This window comes from Ixodes scapularis, unplaced genomic scaffold, assembly GCF_016920785.2.
Source record: "Ixodes scapularis isolate PalLabHiFi unplaced genomic scaffold, ASM1692078v2 ptg001682l_1__unscaffolded, whole genome shotgun sequence".
NCBI lineage: Eukaryota > Metazoa > Arthropoda > Arachnida > Ixodida > Ixodidae > Ixodes > Ixodes scapularis.
Genome location: NW_024610184.1, coordinates 424047 through 441115, shown reverse-complemented (window position 1 = coordinate 441115; position 17069 = coordinate 424047).

The following is a 17069-nucleotide window of genomic DNA, read 5'->3' as shown; positions in this document are numbered from 1 at the left end:
TGAAATGTTGTGGCAGCTCCCTTTGTAGGTATCTCACAGGTGACGTAACCGCGGAAGCGGAAATCGACCCAAGCGCTGCGATGACCGTGGTGGGCTTCAGCGCGTGAAGATGACTGGCGTCCGGCACGGATTTACTGAGCGTCATCGTGGGCGTGGGGGCCAGGTGGCTAGTGATGTTGCATTCCCCGTTGGAGCATCCGTAGAAGCATGACAGCGCCTGTAGGAAGAGCCAGCAGAGGTTAGGCGACATGCTTGCTCGACAATCGCCGTGCCCACTGAAGATGAAATGTTGTGGCAGCTCCCTTTGTAGGTGTCTCACAGGTGACGTAACCGCGGAAGCGGAAATCGACCCAAGCGCTGCGATGACCGTGGTGGGCTTCAGCGCGTGAAGATGACTGGCGTCCGGCACGGATTTACTGAGCGTCATCGTGGGCGTGGGGGCCAGGTGGCTAGTGATGTTGCATTCCCCGTTGGAGCATCCGTAGAAGCATGACAGCGCCTGTAGGAAGAGCCAGCAGAGGTTAGGCGACATGCTTGCTCGACAATCGCCGTGCCCACTGAAGATGAAATGTTGTGGCAGCTCCCTTTGTAGGTGTCTCACAGGTGACGTAACCGCGGAAGCGGAAATCGACCCAAGCGCTGCGATGACCGTGGTGGGCTTCAGCGCGTGAAGATGACTGGCGTCCGGCGCGGATTTACTGATAACTTTCAGGGCGCCGAAAATACACAAGGACAAGATACAAGAAAGGAGACGTGAACAAGGCGCACTCGCAACTAGCGTTTATGAAAAAACCACTCTCTTATATACTCATGGAAAACAACACAGTCATACTACACAGTCATACTACACAGTCATACTACACAGTCATACTACACAGTCATACTACACAGTCATACTACGTCCGGTGTAGCCCCCTTCGTAGAAAAGTGTGCTCTTTTGCCGATAGTGACACAGACGTGTCACTAATGCAGTCCTTGCCCTTTTCTTTTATTTCGAAGGCCTCGTGCAGCTAGGGAGCTGCACGAGGCCTTCGAAATAAAAGAAAAGGGCAAGGACTGCATTAGTGACACGTCTGTGTCACTATCGGCAAAAGAGCACACTTTTCTACGAAGGGGGCTACACCGGACGTAGTATGACTGTGTAGTATGACTGTGTAGTATGACTGTGTAGTATGACTGTGTAGTATGACTGTGTAGTATGACTGTGTAGTATGACTGTGTAGTATGACTGTGTTGTTTTCCATGAGTATATAAGAGAGTGGTTTTTTCATAAACGCTAGTTGCGAGTGCGCCTTGTTCACGTCTCCTTTCTTGTATCTTGTCCTTGTGTATTTTCGGCGCCCTGAAAGTTATCATGAACCAACTAGCCCAGATTGCCATTCTAATGCGGATTTACTGAGCGTCATCGTGGGCGTGGGGGCCAGGTGGCTAGTGATGTTGCATTCCCCGTTGGAGCATCCGTAGAAGCATGACAGCGCCTGTAGGAAGAGCCAGCAGAGGTTAGGCGACATGCTTGCTCGACAATCGCCGGGCCCACAGTATCACCTCAGTTAAAAAAATAAAAATATATAGCGTGATCGGTTCCCTTGGCAGTGCATTTCTCATTTAGCGAGTCCCTTTTCATCCTTAAGCGCGAGATACATGGACGACAGAATCGTCCGATCCGACGTCTGATCCGACAGTCCGAACGCCGCTCCGAATTGCCGCACGCGACAGCTTGAGACACACGCTTCCGACCTTGCAAGCGACACGACTTTCCGTTCGGCTCCGCCCAGGAGATCCAACTTCCAAGCACTCCAGCGGAAGTCCGCGTTCGTACATCTCTGGTCCCAGGTTGACGGTTTAGCTCGCACAAGCGAAGTTAGGAGCTTGTTCTCGCTAGCGCGTGCATTCTTTTCCGGGGCCATCTTTTCCGAATGGGTCAGCGGGATCCACGCTGCCGGCTTTCCGTCGCCCGTCCCGTTTTCTTGTTCGCCCCACCAGACCCAGTACCTCATCGTGACATCCGCGCTAGCTGCGCTGTCATTGGCTGGACGCTTCCGACAGTCCGTCCGCCGTGCGAAACTATCTGGCACGTTGGACGCACGCCGGATCGCCGATCCGATATTTGAAGCGACCAAATTTTTCGGATAAGGCAGTCGTATTGCCAGATCGAACGTCGGATCGGATGGATATTTCGCGCATGTGTCTCGCGCCTTTATCTGTTTTGAGGTATTGTTTTGACGTCCTCACGCGCAAGGTACTCCCTTGAGTTCACTTCCAAGGCATATCACCTTTGCCGTACACCCGCGGGCGTGCCTTACAGGATGAGTTACATATGAGGAGAGAGACAAGTTTCAGCAAAGCCTCAAAAACACAAAAGCAATTTTTTTTTATTGTAAATAAATAATGTTTTATTAATCACAGATGACAAATCACATACAAAAATGAAGACAAGAAAATATATATTTTTACAAGGCAAAATATTGCACATTCGGAAGAGGTCGGTGTTGAAAAATGGACGGAGTTGTAAATGGCTGAGGCCAGTCTTTGCCAAGATCACTCTTTAAACTGATCGTTCGTGAAGTGAGCCTGAAGAATAAATGCAGCATCGCATATTTTTAGTTGCCACTTGTGAAATATCGATCACGGAAACATGTTGCACAACAAAAGTGGGAGTTGTTCGATCGTTCGTGACTCTTCTTTCACTGACGCAATATGGTCCTGGTAACACTAAACGCCTCTTTATTTTAATGGCACTTCAGACTCTCATCAATTGTTCTTAATTCAGCCCACTCAGTGGAAGCGAGCGAGTCAGCTTTCATTATCAAATACGCGGGAAAAGACGTGCCAAAGTTCTTCGTGCCGGTAATTTTGTTCCGTGTTTATCTCGTCTCAAGCTCTTATTAGTCGATCTTTATTGACGAGACCGAAAGAAACAGGCAATACGATTCAGAGTTTCAGAATGACTTACCTGGCAAAGTCTCCCTCCGGAGGCAGTCCAAACTTTTCCGACCGATCTGGTTGACCCGTTCCAGTGTTTTAGTATATCGTTCAGTCACCCCCGCCGCGCTATCCGCTAGCTGCTACGACCTCCGCTCTATGTAGCGTAGCAGAACCACCATTTTAAGTTTTAGTAGAACGTTCGCAACCCTCTACGAACTACAGCGTTACGAGAGCTAACGCAACGCCACTGGTGGCTCTCTCATACACTAGACTCGCGTAAAACAGTATTCTAAAGCAATTTTCGCAATAATTTTGTTAACGTCGTTTTCTTAAGAGAATATTTTGTTTTTTACTGAATGACGTGTTAATCGTGGCTTCTTTTGTAAGTAAATGACAATTATGTTTGTAATTGAATACAACTGGAGGGCCAAGTTGTCGAAGCTAAACCGATATCAGTCAAGCGTCGGGCCACCGAGAAAAATCTCCATAAATAAATGACAATTACCGTGACTCTCTTGTTGCGTTGTTCACCGAAAATGAAACGCCAAGAAAATCCCTCATATCCTCCTGCTCCCTTGCTTCCTTTGTCAGTTTTGTCCTCACGACAAAGCGGCCGAGCATGAGGCCACGCCCTTCGCTCGCAACACCACAAATTGCAAAGCTTTTCTTCCTTTTTTTTTCTGTGGTCGTATTTAGCATGTTTGCCAAGGAGATTAGAAAGGGAGGAGGGGGCACGACGTCAGCCGTGTAGCCTCCACAAGCCATGCTCATTTTCCTCCTTGCTTTTCACTTATCGGGCGAACGTGACTACAGCACGTGACCATCGCGTTGTTGATGGCTGTGGGTAGCAGTGAGCGTGGCGCTGGAGGTTTTTATTTTTCAGTCATCACAACTCGAATCTCTGGCCCGCGCCCAGCCGACCGAGTCTACGGCTGCTGCGCTTCGTTATGTACCCTCAACTGTAAAGCAAATCCATTCTGTTTTTTACGGAGCGTTACCATCCTGAAAACGATAGTATTCAATCTAGAACGCCAACGCTGTAACAATTGCCTGTTTGTGTGTTTTGGGTAATGTACAGTGCATCTGCGGGGAGTATTCTTTTAGATCTCCTAGGCCACTAATTACAACAGTGGCCAAAGAAAAAGAAATTATATACACGCATGATTGCGTAACTATGTGGACCCGACAGGTTGGGCCAGGGCCGTACACAGAAAAAAAAAGTATATATATATTTCTTTGGGAGGGGGGGGGGGGGGGGAGGGTTTCCAGAGCACGGTGCCATCTTGAATGGCCGTGTTTTTATATTTAGGTAAAAAAACAGAAGCATATGATCGGGCTGTAATTAGAAATTGCGACCAGCTAAATGTTTCACATGCACCATGCTCTAGAGTGACTCTAGACTGATTATACCCTAGTTACACGGGCGCTCTCAACTGCCATAGAGTCAACGGCAGTTGACTCAATCGCGATCCGCCGGAGTTACACGGCGGCGCCAGCTGTCATCGAGCCACTAATGACAGTTGGGTTCAACTAAGCTTACCTACCTCAGTTCAACTGAACGGACTTCCCCAACGGAGGTAAAATGGAGCCTGTCCGCGGGACCGCTGCCGCCGGCCATCGTTGGCGAGGCACTTACTGTTTTGGAATGCAAGGGGAGGCCTCTAAAACGAATCGTAGCAGCAAAATATCGGGGAAGGAATAGGTTTAGGCGTCCAAGCTGTCTCTAAAACGATCTCGGCTAGCCGGCAAGCCCCCAAACGAGCGAAGATGGCGGCGGGACCAGCTGTGTGAATGGAAAAATAGTAATGGGCGCACCCACCGTAGCGGGAGGTAGCTTGCACCACGTAGACTAAAATATGCGCAACTTAGCCCTAAATCTGCTTTGGTACTCGTGTAAACGCCGCAAAAATGCAACAAGGTATTGAACATAATGTACAATATAGTTATAATAAATAAAAGGTGGGTCCCCGAGTAAATTACTTTAACAATTAGACTGACCCCATGGCACAAGAACTAGTTTCGTTTTGGCTTCAACTGGGTTCTAGAGAGCTGTGTACCACCATCTCAGTTAAGTTCAATCACAGTTGAGGCTGATAACTGGAATTGAACTCAACGACGGTTCAAAGCGCCCGTGTAACTAGGGTATGATGTGTCTCGTCCTCTCCCGCAGTATGTAGGGTTGCTTCTTCGCTAGACCAAGAGGAGGTAAAAAGAGGAGGCCAGAGAACAGACAAAATGGTCTAGCGCGCTGGCTGCACACCAGGCGGTCGGCCTGCAGCGTGTCACTCGACACATACACATCGTTGGATGCGCTGTCAAGGCTAGTGGTGGGGGCGTCTTGGGGGCTCCGTGGGGAACGTTCAGGAAGGAAAGAGGGATACAGGGAGAAAAGGAACGAGGTAGGAGCAGAGGTCTCCGGGTTGTGAATGGAAGAATAACATAGGGGGCCTACGACACACACACACACACACACACACACACACACACACACACGCACACACACACACACACACACACACATACACACACACGCACACACACACACACACGTCCTATCAGGTTAGGACACAATTTATTTTCCCTAACTTCGCTCCAGTAAGCATGAATTTGATGAGAGGGAACCGGTGGTAAGAGAATAAGAAAAATATATACAGCCATACTTGACCCAGATCCCTAACCGCAACCCCGCGCATCCTCTGCAGGGTCCGATGACACTCAGAACCCACAGCTCGGATGGAATCCTCGTCATTTTCTTTCCATCATCTTTTCACCGCGCGAAACACCTCATACCGACATCTTGTAAACCCTGAGATGGGGAACGATAAAGAAACGGACGAACACAACAAAATCTCTAACGCAGCTGAATTTTATCGATATGGGCATACCAATAAATAGACCTTCAGACAAAAGCAAAAGAGAAAGGGAAAAAAGAACTCGAACGCATAAATAAGACAGGCAACGATTTCGCCGCAGACAGCCTGAGCAACTCCCCGGCTTCAACACTTTACGAAAGGGAGCCGACCACCCGAACAACAGCCTCGAGGTCAACGCACAAGGCGACTTCCAAAACGTTAATGCCTAATCTCCATTTTCTACTTCCAAGCAAACGCTTCCCGGTTTTCTCCCTCCCCTCCCTCTCCCCCCTTTCAAGGTTTACAAAGCCCCCCTCACACAAGCAAGAAGTCTTTCATCCGATCACTGACAACCAAGGACGGCTGGCTCACACAATTCCCCCCATCACGAATGCGCAAAGTCTCCTTAATTATCCTTCTAAACAATTCTTTTTATTTACACAGAACGGAAGTTTCATCCCAAAGAGGGGAACAAAAATTACAAGAACTAACATGATTTGCCAACTCAGAATTTTGCGCCATATTTTTTACGCACCTTTCATGTTCCGCAAGACGGTCATTCAAGCAACGCCCTGTCTGACCAACATAACACAATCCGCAGTCAAAGGGGATCTTGTAGACCACCTCTGCGACACACGAGACTGAGGGATCTCTGTGTTTTTTCTCGCAACATCCCTCACGTCTGAAGGTAAACGGGGTGAGCTTGTCTAAACGAAAGTCCGTCTTAAAAACCACATTAACGTTAAATTTCGCACCCAAGGCTTTTAGGCTACGAGAAAAACCATGAAAATAAGGGATCACAGCAAAGGTTCTACCTTGAACCCTCTCAGCGGTCACCGATGCGCGTACAAGCAGTCTACGTGCACTAGAATCGATAAAATCTAAACTATAACCCGTCTAGAGTAAACTATAACTCCCGGGACTCTTTCGAAATTGCTCCTCCCTCCCCCAGCCAACTGTGAAAGCGGGGGGGGGGGGGGGGGGGGGGGGGGCGGCTCCAATATATTTGGGAGGGGCGGGGTTCCAACCCTGAAACCCTCCCCCTGGGTACGGCCTTGCCCAATACTTACGCATGTTTACGGTGATAATTTCCGCTTTCCCCTGCAAATGTTAGCTGCGCTCTCATGGCTCTCATGTTATATCACACTACAATACTTTTGGCTTTTTCTTTTCGTTGCGGCCGCTGTGCAGGTCGTTCACTGAGGTGTTTTACTGCGGTCGTGACAAATCCAACCAGGTGAATTTGACTCGAGGTTGGGAGATGTTTTATTGACTATTAGGAGTGCACGGAGCACATCACGCTCCATTTTGATGGGGTCCAGCCACCGCCGCGACTAACGGCCGAAATGCGTCGTTTTCGCAGTTCAGCGGCCACTGGAAATCTAAGAGAATTGTTGACCGATTCCTGTTATCGTAAAACTATCTGTGTGTAATGAGTCCAGGGCTTACCGGTGAAAGGTAACCCCCGCCGAAAAAAAGCCAGCCCGAGTGCGGCAGCCAACCACGCTGCAAGCGCCCATCCAGTAGCCGGCGGAAATTAGTGTCCCGACGACGCAAGGCCTTCGTTTTCTCCATTGCGATTGCGGCGATTGCCCTGATCGTCCCGCGCACGGCCTTCGTTTTCTCCATTGCGATTGCGGCGATTGCCCTGATCATCCCCCTGCTGGTAAATGGGACCCATTTACCAGCAGGGGTGTGTCGTCTGCTCGTGATCCGCCTCAACCACTTGTTTGCTTGCTTGCTTGCTTCGCTCTAGCCTTCGATCTGATAAAAGCTACCGGACGGAGCGCGCGCAAGCTTGCTCGGAATCATTCTACAATCAACCATTCATCTCGTATGCGACATGTCACGCGCACCAATTGCCAGAGAGGTCTACGGTCACGTTGGCCACAAAATCGTTTACACTTTTTATGACTAGGCTTCACAAGTATTACAACGCGCCCCCTCCTATTATTTAGACCCCTTGACGTTAGCCATAAATCGCTACCTGTCGCAGTCGTGGAACGGCTTTGTCGCGGCTACTTCTCGCAGCAGCAAGATGTAACCCACCCCTTAGAACCACGATCGCGAAGCACACAGACCGGACTGGCGCGGCGTGGCGGCCATCTTCAATTGCGTCCCTCGCTGGCTTTCCCAGCCCTTATCCCGCCAAGACTCGTCTCACGAGACCCACGCTGGCACGCCGCGCTACGCACCTCGCTATTTTGTTCCGATAGCGCGCCTCCGCTAGCCTCCGCAGCTCCGCAGTGTTTCCGCTAGCAGCGCGCATTCGCAGTAGCGTCGTCGCTCTAGCGTATAGCGTAGCGGGGGAGCCAAAACGATTTACTAACACACGATATCTTCGTCGCTGAAGATTTTCTTCTCCCGTCGGGACGGCAAAAACGGGCTTCTTTCGCAATGCCGTTTCTGCAATCCTTAGCACTGCATGATGGCATCGTGTTGTCGTCGAGGTCCTGGTAAAAAAGAAAAAAAAAAGGAAAACGGCCGGACCGTTAGCAAAGGAGCCACCGCTACGCCTCGCCCAGTGATGGCATTGGTTTCTTGCAGACCAGCGAATCGCGCAGGGTCATAAGAACGCAACGGTCACGTATCGCGCCCGATTCAATTGAAGCGAAGGAAAAGAGAACTTTTGAGTGGGAAAGGGCACGGGTTAGGAGAAAGTACTCTTCCCCATTTCAGACAATGGTTTACGTTACCTCTCAGTCTCGGTGGACTCTAGCGGCCCAGGTTTGAAGAGTGAGTTTCCCAACCCTAGAAGGCAACGTGCTGCCTTTCCTCGCCTCCATCTTTTCTTCGGCTACATCATGACACAAGAGAGCAAGGAATCTCCATCCGTCCGTTGTTTCCGACAGCGTGTCTCATAATGCCTCTCCGCGCCTGGCTGCTCCCGCAGGCGGTCGTTGATACGCCTGCCAGTCCGGCCTATGCATTCTCCACCGCAAGTTCCTTTCTTGTTTACATGGGACGAACTGATGCCCGCGCATCTTAGAGCAGATCTTATTTAGGGGAGTGCAATTAACCACTTTGTTAACTGAGTTTGAATTTGCAGCGGAACGCCACCCCTACTTCGAATCTGGACGCGAGCGTTTTTAGCCGATGCGCTGTGTTGTGTATATAAGCAATGCCGGCCAGTTTTTCCTTCCCATGTCTGGGTGCCGGTGTCGGAGTAGGAGGAGCAAAAATTAGCCTCTTGAGCGAGTTGTCCAGGAAGTCGTCGGGAAAGCCGGCCTTCCTCAAACTCCGCGTCTGCAGCCGGACACTATTCTCCGCATAACGGGGGCAGGATCTAGAACGCGCTGACGTCATAAGTGACTTGACAAGCCCTAATTTCATTAACGGTCTTGGAGTGAGCGCTAGCAAAATGCAGAAATGGCTTCTTCCGTCCTTTGCCTAAACTCACAGCAGATTCCTCCGGGATGGCAAAAGGAAGGTCTAAGAATTGGAGAGTTCCATCGGAGGTGTCCTCCTTTTTAAAGACGAGGCCTGCGGGGTCTACGCACCCGACGAGAAGGCCTGCAGGATAGTCTCAGGGTCCGTCTGCTATTTATGCATGATTAGGTAGTCATCTACATAACGGTACGGCCAGCAGCCCGGCGCGGTATCATTCAGTCGCTCCCTGATTGCCCGATTGACGTACGTGAGAAATAAATTGAGCATAGTTGCAAACTAAAGACTGGGAGAGGGGGGGGGGGGCAGGTAACAAACAAAAGACAAAACACTGAACAAAACATACGAAGTCTTGAAAGAAAAAAAAAATGGCTTTTTTTGTACTGTTTATACAGCCTTGAGCTGAGACGGGTTAGCCCTATTGTGCCTACATGTTTTTGCTCCGCTTTCGAGTGGCGCCAGCTTCTTGTTACCGTTTCCCAGATGCTCTAGCACCGCCCATTTTTTCCACTTCTTCTTTCGATAAACGTAAACAACGTTGAATTACTATAGTCTCAAAACACCGGCCACAGTGTTAGACCACTTCCGTTTCCGTTCACGAGAGGAGTCGGAGACTCAGCAGGATGGCGGTCGTGGTGGCTGTCAGTCTCTTTGTTCTGGTGTTTCATATTTCGAAGTTGCGTGAAGGAAATGCGCGTTCCTTTTAACGAAACGTGAGTTCCCGCGACAAAATAAAACGCATCAGACCGGCATCGGACGCCGGAGCCTCGCCGTTGGAACAAGAGCGGTGGGCGCTCCCTAGCGCTGACTGACGACAATTAGCGGCGTAGTGCAAGCACAAAACCGGCGAGTGTAAGAAAATGGTCGACGAAAACAGCGGAGGTTGCCATGGTGACGAGGTAGGCAACACCGGTTTGTCGGCAACGGGTATCACAAACGCTGTCGCCACCCTAAACAGCGGAGTGGCGGAAACATGTAGGCACCCTAGTTTGCCTACTCGGCCACTTCCTCAGCTAAACACTTCATTTTACAGGACAAACTAATATGTCACTCGCTACCCTTTGTCCCCCTCTTTTCTTCTTCATTTTCCCAAAAGCCCTACCCCCTTCCCTCTTCCTTTCTTCAGGCCCCCCTACATTCCAGCCAACGATAAGCCCAGACGGCGTCAACTCAAAGTTGCCGAACGGTCTCCTGTCAACACACATACACCCCGACATCGCGAGGGCCCCCGGTTCTTCCGAATCAATCACAAAGCCGCCGACAGATCCCGTGTCATGATGGAAGCATGGCAGAAAGTAGGTTGCTGGAAATAGAAGTTTATATTCCATTGCCCTGGTGCGAAAAAGTGTTGCGTATTTTTGTCTTATTTTCTTGCCAAAATAAACACAGCGTTTAGAAACCGAACACTGTGCGTTCAGAGGAGCGCCGAAAGGACCAAAAAAAACCGGGACTCAGCTTGTCCTGGCTCTTGCTTTTCAGGAGCCTTTCAAAAGTGGATGAAAAATTATGAACTGTCTGATTCGACTTACCACATTAGAGGTGTTCATTTTCATTACAATAGGCTCTCTTCAAGTGTCTTGCATAGTTCAGCTTGTATTGGTCCGTTTTTATTCTCGGTTCCATTCAAAAAGTGAGCTCACATCGCGAGGACCCCCCGGGTTCTCCCAAATCAGTCACAAAGCCGCCGACAGATCCCGTGTCATGATGGAAGCATGGCCGAGAGCAGATTGCTGGAAATAAAAGTCTATATTCCATTGCCCTGGTGCGAAGACGTATTGCGTATTTTTGTCTTATTTCTGTGCCAAAAAAAAAAAAAAACAGCGTTTAGAAACCGAACATTGTACGTTTAGTGGAGCGCCGAAAGGACATAAAAAGCCGGGACTCAGCTCGTCCTGGTTCTTGTTTTTTAGGAGCCTTTCAAATGGTGATGAAAAAGTATGAACTGTCTGACCCGACTTACCACATTAGAGGAGTTCATTTTCATTACGATAGGCTCTCTTCAAGTGTCTTCCATAGTTCAGCTTGTATTGGTCTGTTTTCATTTTCGGTTCCATTCAAAAAGTGAGCTCTAAGCCACTGGACCAATCTACTACATTCATAATTTGCGGAAGCAGCGAAATCGAAATGCGACAAAAGGAAAGATTCGTCCGCGTTATTTGAGGCCTATAGAAAAGCGGACCAGATGGGAGGGCCGAACTCTTTTTTTCAAGAAACACACAATCTTCCCTACAGTTCTGTCTAACGAATTGATATGAAGGTATACTTGGACGCCGGCATTATTCGTTTAGGAACCAAGCGAAACTTTGTATCGGTTAAATATACGTCTACGTCCACTCCCATTAATGATTATCGTGTTTTAGACTCCGTACACAGGGTGGTTTTCAGCGGTGGGTTTTTAATCTGACTGCTCGCCAGAGCGCGAGCCAGAACGCACTATGGCTGCGAGACGTCGCTCTCTTCCCCTTCTTCTCCGTATCAATAAACAGTCAAATACCTGGGCGGAGCCGTCAATCGTGCTGGTGTCGGGAACCAGTAACCGGTCATTCACACTGGAAGCGGATCCGCGTTCGCAACCGCTTTGCGAACGCGGATTGTATAAAGATCCAGTACAATTGCACGTGTACTCGATGACATAGAATGCGCGTGCAATTTACTGGATATTTTTAGAGCCGCGTTCGCAACCGCCTTGCGAACGCGGATCCGCTTTCAGTGTGAATGAGCGGTAAGTCTGACCCTTGAAATGCAGGCGTGACGCAAAACTCAGAGGTGCCTCGTTCGCCCACTTACGTTTTTCCCAGGCGGTGGGGACTGTTGTTTACAGGGGAATATCTGGACAGATAAAAGTTACTCAGCAAACTCGCATTCAACATCAATTTCTCTTCTTTCTTCCTGGGTCATAGTGTTGGAACTAACGCGTTACAAGTAACAACGTTACTGGTAACGCGTTAGTTCTTTTTACTAACGTACTATAGTACTCGTTAGAATACCAAATGAGTAACGCGTAAAGTAATGTCGGTATTATTTTATGGTATCTGCTATCAAATTACGTTACCCATTACTCGTTACTTCTGATTAAAAATGGCAGCATGGTGGTTCAAAAGATTCTGCGCACTACAAAAAATGGCAAAAAAACCCCAACAAAGCTACGTATAAACGACTTCATTTCAAAATCCCTCGGAAGACACGTTCAACGCTCCCACAACCGGGACCAAAAGGCGCGTGATTATCGCTTTGTCGAATACTTGAGCGTCCTTGGTGCAGTCTTTGTATCGAAGCTACTAAGGCCACCGTCGCCACGCCTTGAAGGAGCAGCCGTCTCGCTGCAAAGAGACATCCGCTTAGAAGGCAACAGTCTGCTGCCGCTCGAAGGATTCTGCCGAATCGTCCCTATAGTCGGTTACAAGTTAAGAAGGTAGTAGAAGCCCCTCCCCATAAGCGTGATGCGCCCGCTTCAGACGCCTCCGCAGTCGAGAAGATAGTTCGCTGAAAACGCTTCTTCTACTTCAATGGATGGATATTGACTACAGACAGACCTTGTAGCGGGCGGCAGCTTGCGCCACCTAGCCGAGGCAAATTACTCGCTCCGGAAGGTTGACGTAAAAAGAAGGCTTCAGTGCAACGAAAATTGTATCTTTTATAAGTAATGCATATATGGTTGTTGGTTTTAGCTTGATAACCTTCCTACTCGAATTAGGTACATTCCCTGTATTTTCTGCGTTTGTTAAAAAAAACCTGCGTTTCGGGTTTTGAAAGTTCCAGCGATTCGCGTTTCAACAATGCCGAAGTCGCCCTTTTCCGTTATGAATCCCAACGTGGAGACAGCGGAATGCGATTCCTCCGATTCTTCTTCATCAAGAGAGTCTGGTGCAGCCTCGCCGCCTACGCCAAGGCGCCTCTACAAGAAGCATAAGAGCGGCTATGTCCTCAACCGAGCTGCACGGCAGCTGATAATGAACGCGTACGTTCAGGTGCGACACGAACCGCCCGCCAAGCCCGGCCAGCCCGGCCTCACCGTGGAGGAGTCCTGCATCAAAGTCAGCAAGCTGCTTGGCGTTGGTGTACGCACCGTCCTCGAGATTAGGAAGCAGGCGAAAGAAACCGAGGGACAAGTTGTGACACCTTCTCGGAAGCGCCCAGCAAGGGAAGGCAAGAGGCGGCGCAAAGTAAGGTACGGCGAGTTCACGTTGTACGCGCTAAGATCGTGCGTCCACCATTTTTTCGACGGAACGAGGTCCCCACGGTCAAGAAGATAACGGTCGAATTCTGCGCGAGCACTGAACTTCCCTCATTGAAGGCTTGGACTGTGCGTCGCCTTCTCCACGACATCGGATTCGAGCATGACGAGAGGGAACGAAACTCCCGGTTGATTGAACGAGAGGACATAGTCGCCTGGCAGCAGAAGTACCTGCATGAGATTGCACGTCACCGACAAGATGGTCGGAAGATCTTCTACTTGGACGAGACGTGGGTGACGGCAGGGCACACTGTCTCAAAGGTGTGGGTAGACACGACAGTGGCCTCGTCTCACGACGCCTTCATGCGTGGTCTCTCGTCTGGCCTCAAGCAGCCATCGGGGAAGGGCCAGCGTCTTATTGTCACCCACATCGGCAGCGATGAAGGCTTCGTCGACGGCTGCCTGGACCTGTTCCGTGGACAAAAAACCGGTGATTACCACGAGGAGATGGATGGCGCCCGCTTCGAGAAGTGGTTCGACGGTGTCCTCGACAAACTGCCGACAGGAAGCGTTATCGTCATGGACAACGCTTCTTACCATTCACGGCGGTTGGAAGCAGTGCCGGCGACGAGTTCCCGGAAGGACGACATCCGACAGTGGCTGACGTCTAAGAAAATTTCATGGGACCCCAAGATGGTGAAGAAGCAGCTGCTCGACATTGTGGCCTTGGTGAAGCCACAGCACCTAAAGTATCGTGTGGACACTGCTGCCGAGACAGCTGGCTGCACTGTGGTCAGGCTCCCACCGTATCACTGCGAGTTCAACCCCATTGAACTGATATGGGCGCAGATCAAGACCGGCGTTGCTGCCCGAAACACGACGTTCAAGATTGTCGACGTGGGGAGACTCCTCAACGAAGAAGTTGACAAGGTCACCACTGACAACTGGATTAATGCTGTCAGGCACGTTATTGACATCGAAGCAACGTTCCGACGAGGCGGTGCCACAAGTGCCCACATCCAGCCCATCGTCATCCAGCTGGATGACAGAGGACACCCCATCCGAGAGTGACCTGTCTGGTGTCGAGCCCCTTGACGAAGCTTAAGGCCACCATTATGGGGAAAGCGTGGAAGATCTCGGAACACAAAACGGTCCTTTTAAGGACCACTTATTTGCTTTAAGATCGGATTGTTGTTCTTGACCACCACTAACCTCCCGTGTCTCATGTTGTCATGCTTCTCTGCTCGTTGCCGAATAGCATTTCGATATGCAGCCACCAGACAAACTTTTTATTTTTGTTGCGATAATGTCTAAGCTGGTCTATACATTGCACTGTGCCATAAATCACCAGTATAGATTTCAACTTCACGAAAATAAAAGTTTGCAGCCCATCTACGGCAAAGACATCAGATGCCATAGTGACCCTTCCCGCTGTCTAAAGATCTTTGCTACGCAGCAAATGGAATTTTGATTGCAAATAAGCTCTTTTTTATCTAAGAAAAACGACACAACATATCACTGCCAGTGCTCTGCTTTAAAGCATAAATGGGACGTCTGTGGCCATTTACATGACTGAAGCTTCTGGGAATAACAAAGCCGTGTGTTAGCACAGTGGAGAGTGAAATCGCAGTACCAGTACTCTGTTTCTAAGTCTAAAGGGAACGCCTATGGTCATTCACATGACCGATGCCCCTCTGAAAACAACAATAATGTGAGTTAGCACTGTGGGAAGCTAACTCTTAATGCCAATGACCTGTTTCGAAGCATAAACTGGAGGTCAGTGGCCATCAACACGACCGAGGCCACTCTGAGAATAACAATAACGTGCATCAGCACTGCGGGCAGCTAACTCTAACTGCAAATGACCTGTTTGGAAGCATAAACTGGACGCCAGTGGCCATCCACACGTCCGAGGCCACTCTGAGAGTAACAATAACGTGCATCAGCGCTGCGGGCAGCTAACTCTAACTGCAAATGACCTGTTTCGAAGCATAAACTGGACGCCAGTGGCCATCCACACGTCCGAGGCCACTCTGAGAATAAATATAACGTGCATCAGCGCTGCAAGCAGCTAACTCTAACTGCCAGTGACCTGTTTTGAAGCATAAACTGGACTCCAGTGGCCATCCACACGACCGAGGCCACTCTGAGAATAACAATAACGTGCATCAGCGCTGCGGGCAGCTAACTCTAACTGCAAATGACCTGTTTCGAAGCATAAACTGGACGCCAGTGGCCATCCATATGTTCGAGGCCACTCTGAGAATAACAATAACGTGCATCAGCGATGCGGGCAGCTTAACTTTAACTGCTAATCACCTGTTTCGAAGCATAAACTGGACGCCAGTGGCCATCCACACGTCCGAGGCCACTCTGAGAATAACAATAACGTGCATCAGCGCTGCGGGCAGCTAACTCTAACTGCTAATCACCTGTTTCGAAGCATAAACTGGACGCCAGTGGCCATCCACACGTCCGAGGCCACTCTGAGAATAACAATAACGTGCATCAGTGCTGCGGGCAGCTAACTCTAACTGCAAATGACCTGTTTCGAAGCATAAACTGGACGCCAGTGGCCATCCACACGACCGAGGCCACTCTGAGAATAACAATAACGTGCATCAGCGCTGCGGGCAGCTAACTCTAACTGCAAATGACCTGTTTTGAAGCATAAACTGGACTCCAGTGGCCATCCACACGACCGAGGCCACTCTGAGAATAACAATAACGTGCATCAGCGCTGCGGGCAGCTAACTCTAACTGCAAATGACCTGTTTTGAAGCATAAACTGGACTCCAGTGGCCATCCACACGACCGAGGCCACTCTGAGAATAACAATAACGTGCATCAGCGCTGCGGGCAGCTAACTCTAACTGCAAATGACCTGTTTCGAAGCATAAACTGGACGGCAGTGGCCATCCATATGTCCGAGGCCACTCTGAGAATAACAATAACGTGCATCAGCGCTGCGGGCAGCTAACTCTAACTGCTAATCACCTGTTTCGAAGCATAAACTGGACGCCAGTGGCCATCCACACGTCCGAGGCCACTCTGAGAATAACAATAACGTGCATCAGCGCTGCGGGCAGCTAACTCTAACTGCCAATGACCTGTTTCGAAGCATAAACTGGACGTCGGTGGCCATCCACACGACCGAGGCCACTCTGAGAATAACAATCACGTGCATTAGCGCTGCGGGCAGCTAACTCTAACTGCCGATGACCTGTTTGGAAGCATAAACTGGACGTCGGTGACCATTCACACGGCCGAGGCCCCTCTGAGAATAACAATAACGAGCATCAGCGCTGCGGGCAGCTAACTCCAACTGCCAATGACCTGTTTCGAAGCATAAACTGGACGTCAGTGGCCATTCACACGACCGAGGCCACTCTGAGAATAACAATAACTTGCATCAACGCTGCTGGCAGCTAACTCTAACTGCCAATGACCTGTTTCTAAGCATAAACTGGACGTCGGTGGTTATCCACACGACCGAGGCCACTCTGAGAATAACAATAACGTCTGTCAGCACTGTGTGCAGCTAACTCTAACTGCTAATGATCTCGTTTCGAAACATAAACAGGACGTCTGTGGCCATTCACACGACTGAGGCCACCCTGGGAATAACAATACCTTGTGTTAGCACAGTGGAGAGCAAAATGCGAGTGCTAGTGCTTCGTTTCGAAGCTGAGTAGACGCGTCGAAAGTTCCCTTGAAGTCGACGGCCATTA